At 41.7% G+C, this 5,984-nt stretch overlaps 1 pseudogene; it reads left to right on the plus strand.

Annotated features, from left to right (window-relative positions):
• Positions 1–875: 875 nt before the first annotated feature.
• On the plus strand, positions 876–5,422 carry LOC136172249 (dihydrolipoyllysine-residue acetyltransferase component of pyruvate dehydrogenase complex-like; annotated as a pseudogene).
• Positions 5,423–5,984: the final 562 nt, after the last annotated feature.

A 5,984-nucleotide genomic window follows, 5' to 3' on the forward strand; every position in this document is an offset into this window, starting at 1 on the left:
TTAACAAATCAAATTAAGTTGTAAGAAACAGATAAAAATCACAGACAGCTAGAAAAGGAGAAAGTGAGGATCAGGAGAGGAAGTCTTTGCATAAAAAATAAATAAAAATGGCATCACAAAATTTTTAAAAATTAATTCACGCCAAAGTATCATCCATAATTTAAGCTACAATTAAGGATCACAGCGCTCTGGTCCTGTCCTCCCCAGAGACGCCTTCACCACAGAGCCCACCACCTTCCACTCCTCTCTAAGCCTAATTCTCCCAGATTCGGCCTGCTGGAACGCTGTTGCCCCGCGTGGCTCTATAGCAGCCTCCCTGACCCGCTCTGGGTCATCCTTAGCCCCATTTCACGGAGAAAGACCGTACGTTCACCGCATTTCTGGTCCGCGGAGCCGCGGGGTGGGGTGCGGGGGGAATCGTTGCAGCCCGTTTTACGACAACTTGCGGCCGCGCGGCGCGGCTGACGGCAACGCCGCGCTGCTCTTGGAGAGGTGCCTCCGGAGACGGCGTTGCTTTTCGGGTGTGGGGTCCGTGGCACTCTGTGGCGCGTCTGTGCGCGACGGGCTCAGAATGCAGCACCAAGGGCAAGATTCGGGGCTCGGTGGATGGCCTTGCGGGAGGAGCCGGGAGCTCCGTGCGTGACCCCGCAGGCTGGCTCGACTCTGGCTCGTTGCAGCAGCAAGACCACAGGATGTGGCAGAGTCCGGGCTCTATGCGGCTGGAACCCCATCTCTTGCGCCACACCGCGGAATCGCGTCTTGCTGCAGCTCTGGGGATCGCCTAGCCGCCGCTGCATAGCCTACCCCCGCATCAGAAGGTTCCATTGCCTTCACTTTTCCCTCAATGCAGGCAAGCAACATAGCCTGCTGGGAAAGAAGGAAGGAGAAAAAAATCAATGAGGGTGAACTAATTGCAGAGGTTGAAACTGATAAAGCTACTGTTGGATTTGAGAGCGTGGAGGTGTGTTACATGGAAAAGATTCTTGTTGCTGAAGGTAACACAGATGTTCCAGTTGGAGCAATCATCTGTATCACAGTTGAAAGGCCTGAAGGTATTGAAATCTTTAAAAATTACACACTTGATTCTTTGGCAGCACCTGCCCCACAAGGAGCCCCGCACTAACCCCTGCCGCCGCTGCTCCGTCACCTGCACCCTCTGCTCAGGCTCTTGGTAGCTCATCTCCTACTCCCATGCCGGTGGTTCTTCCTGCCCTCTCTCCCATCGTGACCATGGGCACATTCAGAGATGGGGGTTGCGGCGCGGGGGGAAAGTGGGTGAGAAGCTAAACGAAGGAGTTTTATTGGCAGAGATAGAGACTGACAAGGCCTCTATAGGTTTCGAAGTACAGGAAGAAGGGATCAAAATCCTGATCCCTGAAGGCACACGAGATGTCCCTGTAGGAACCCCACTCTGTATCATTGTAGAAAAAGAGGCAGATAGACCAGCGTTTGCTGACTATGGTTCAACTGAAGTAACTGATTTAAAATCGCCTAGCCCATCCACCTTCAGCGCCCCTGCCCCGCCCCCCCCCCCCCCCCCCCCCCCCCGCTCCAGCCGGACCAAAGGGAAGAGTGCCTGCAAGCAGACCTTAGCCTGCTTGCAAAGAAGTTGGCAGCAGAGAAAGGGGTTGCCCTTACACAAGTAAAAGGGACCAGAAGGCAGAAGCATTAAGAAGGACAACTCCTTCGTGCCTATGAAGACTGCCCCCACTCCAGCAGCAGCTGTGCCTCCCCCGAGTCGAAGAGTGGCTCCAGTTCCTACAGGTGTCTTCACAGATATCACAGTCACCAGCCTTCACCCAGTCATCGCACAGCAGTTAATGCAATCTAAGCAAACAGTACCTCATTATTACCTTTCTATTGATGTAAATATGGGAGAAGTTTTGTTGGTAGGAAAGAAGATGTTACAAGGAAAAAGTAAAATTTCCGTCAATGACTTTATTATAAAGCTTCAGCTTTGGCATGTTTAAAAGTTTTTGAAGGGAATTCTTCTTGTCTGGACACAGTTGTAAGACAAAATCATGTTGTTGATATCAGAGTTGCAGTCCAGCAGGACTCATCACACCTATTGTATTTAATGCACATATAAAAGGACTGGAAACCATTGCTAATGACGTTGTTTCTTTAGCAACCAAAGCACGAGAGGGTAAACTACAGCCATGTAAGTTCCAGAGTGGCACTTTTACAACCTCAAATTTAGAAATGTTTGGGATTAAGAACTTCTCTGCTATTATTAACCCACCCAAGCATGTATTTTGGCAATTGGTGCTTCAGAGGATCAACTGGTTCCAGCAGATAATGAAAAAGGATTTGATGTGGCTAGCAGGATGTCTGTTACACTTAGTTGTGATCATCGGGTTGTGGATGGAGCAGTTGGAGCCCAGTGGCTTGCTGAGTTTAGAAAGTACCTTGAGATACCTATCACCATGTTATTATAATTAATCCAAGAATTTCTAGACTCTTCTAGGTCACACTGTTTCATTCTTACCAAGGTAAAAATGTGCTATTAAATGGTGGTTCTCTTTATTTTAAGGTTAACCAGTTATTTTTGAGTCTGTCCAGATATTTGTAATGGGCATTACTGAATTTTTTAAAATGCCAATTACATCCCAATATTGTGCACATTTAATAAACACCAGATTTTAAGCTGTATACTCCTAGTCAAGGGGCCTGTGGCATAGCCCTTTGATGGCAAGTCCTTCCACTAGAAATGCAGAGGTAGAATTGTGGTTCCCTATTGAGACAGACACATAAAAGTAACCTTGAGAGAACCTGAGGTTTTGAATTTTAACTATCTCAAATGTTTTGATTAGATTTGAGAAAAAGAGAAGAAGTTTGGAAAACTAGTTCTCTTGGAGAAAGAATTTAAACTGAAACTTGATTTTGGAATTTAAGCCTAATTTGAAATTTTCTGTTACATAATCTTGGTTTATCATGGATGGGAAACATGGAGAACTTAAAGGAAAATATGAGAAAAATTTTAAAGTCAGCATTTTTATAGGATGGCTCAACTAGCTGTTCTTTGTTTATTTTTCCATGACTTCAGAAATGACCAGCTCCTTTGTATAAATGAGAATTTGAGTCGGTATCTATTTAAACAATTTAAATGTGTCATTGTGAGAGCAGAATTCTATAATTGCCTCAAATAAAAGAGTATGCTTATAGAATTTAACAGAGAAAAAGAATCACAAATAATATGTTGACATCATGAGATGTACTTATGTAGAAATGAACTAATTTCAGTTAGAAACAACATCAGTAGCTGTAACACAAAAATATTAAGTGTAAATGATAAAATAATACATTAGAAGAAAAGCCTACAGCTATAACCTGCTGAGATATGTGTCTTGCAAGCCTTCCATAACAGGATTAAGCCAGAGAAACAGGGCTCATGGAAACAGACATAGTATTAATAGATGGTGGTGAGGATACTTTACTTGAAAATGGGACATTAAACATCAATATCCAACATATCTTTGGTACAATTACATAACAAATTGGATAATGCATTTAAAGTACATACTGATGTGTGGTACACAAAGAGCACTCAATAATTACCAGCGATTATTGTTAGGGAGATGAATGCAAGGTGACCATTTTCATCCTTGAGGCTCTGTTATTTCTTTTTGAGGCTTACTTATTAAAAGACTAACTCCAAGGCTTCCCTGGTGGCTCAGGGTAAAGAATCCACCTGCCAATTTAGGAGACATGGGTTCCATCCCTGGTCCAGGAAGATCCCACATGCTGTGGGGCAGCTAAGCCTGTAGGCCACAGCTAGTAAGCACACACACCATGGACCCCGGGAGTCGCAACTTCTGGGCCCACGTGCCACAGGTACAGAACCTGCACGCCACAAGAGAAGCCACTGCAGTGAGAAGCCCAGGCACTGCAACGAGAGAGTAGCCCCCATTTGCTGCAACTAGAGAAAAGCCCAGGCAGCAACAAAGACCCAGCACAGCCATAAATAAAAAAATACACAAATAAACATATTTTAAAAAGTCTTAACTCCAATGATCCATGCGTGATTTTGACCCTGTTTAGTTCTGCCTCATCACAGAAATGTTAGTATTTAATGAAAACAACACAAGGAGTGAAATCTGTTCACTAAAACCTATTTGTAAGGCCTTCCTCATAACCTGCAGAATGTCAGAACTTGCACATTTTTGACTCACTGGATTTCGCTGCTGCACACAACTTAGATAGGTCCAACCACACTTGCTAGTAAAAACATGTCAAGGGCATGTTTGGGGTTCAGAAAATGGGGTGTCCCATCTGCCCACTAGAATGTACAGTTCACGGGATGGGAACCTGCCTGGCCCATCACACAATATTTCCTCAATAAATACTGGAGTGGCCCTTTCTCTCTCCACCACATTGAACTTCCACTTGTCTCACATTTAAAGCAGTCTTACTTGCCCTTTTCCCGGTTTTGCTTTATTTATCACAACAAAACCCCTCTCTAAGTCTTCTATGCTTAAATTCATCATATCCAGACTTACTCTTCCTATATAGAGCCTTAGTTGCCATATTCAGAGCTAACAGCTAAATAAAAATCAGGGAAAAAAGTATTTCTTCTCCCAATGCAAGGGGCCCGGGTTCAATCCCCGGTCAGGGTACTAGATCCCACATGTCACAAACAAGACCAGGTGCAGAAAAATAAATATTTAAAAAATAAATAAAAGTTTCTAATTCTTATGAGATTGTTTCAGAAACATTTCAGATCCATGATACTGTGTTTCAATATGTTTGTAAAACAGGTTTTACAATAATGGATGCTGTAGCTTCATAGAGCATGATGTTGAAAATAATCCTCACCAAAGACCCGATAGATCTTAAGTGATATGACATTGCTGAATTTACCACAGTCCAATACTGGTCTTCTATCTTGTCGTGTCTGTATTACAGTAGTAAAATATACAAATAAAAGCATAAAGATACCACAGTAAAAATAAATAAGTGCTGTGGTCAAGAAACCATGGTCAAAGTCCCTCCATAGTTTCTCTGGACTTAGAGCTCCTCCAGATTCCACCTGTGCCCCACCTCCTCGGAATGCCTGCAGTTCCTCACTCCCCTGCCAGCTTTTCAGATTAATCCAGGAACCTTCCTGCAGCCCCTCCTAACAGTCGTGAGCAACAGTTCAAGTGAGGTGAGTGTGTGATGTGTTTACACTTTTAAAGATAAAATTACAAATGCCAATAAACTATCAAATAATATGTGAATCTTCAAGACAAGACTTTAAAATGTGTGAAATTATGCGTGCTATGTGACTGAAATTTGACAAAATATCAAAGACCGCTGACTATCACTGCATAGCTTTCATGTTCTGTTGAAGGGAAGGGATATTTATATAAATAATTGAAAACAGTGATTTTGCTAAAATGAAAGTAATAAAACTTTACAAAATATGACTACATTTTTTTCCTTCCAAACATTACTTTTCCTTCAATAGATCACCTAGATTTGTTCAATGAAAACTATATTACTTCAATGTTATCTTTAAAATTAAAAGATAGATTAGAATGAAAAATATAAAGAAATCAAAATGACTTAAATTAAGCTGAATGTAAATGCTTTTGAAGATGTAATTAAATCTTATTTATTTTTATAAAGATAAGACTAATGCTTATGTAGTCTAATATTTACCTGCCAAAATAAATTAAAGATGTAACACTCTACTCATATTTCATCTAAAGCTACCAATCTGAGAACAGTGCTAATTGTTTAACATGGTAAAATGTTTGTAAAGTATTGTGGTCCTTTAAGACTGTATGAATTCTATGATAATTTGGGAGAAATTGATACTTTTATTCTTCTCGCACTTTTCCATTTTGTTGACATTTTCCATTACTTCTTTCAGAATGACTTGATTGCTTTATTTATGTAGATCCTGTGCCTTTCCTGACTTTGTTTATAAGCACTTTATTATTGCTGTATATATCGTGGAAAGATTGTTTCCCAATTCTATTTCTAGGCATGCCTTGCTA

This window comes from Muntiacus reevesi, chromosome 7 (assembly GCF_963930625.1).
Source record: "Muntiacus reevesi chromosome 7, mMunRee1.1, whole genome shotgun sequence".
NCBI classification, from domain to species: Eukaryota; Metazoa; Chordata; class Mammalia; order Artiodactyla; family Cervidae; genus Muntiacus; species Muntiacus reevesi.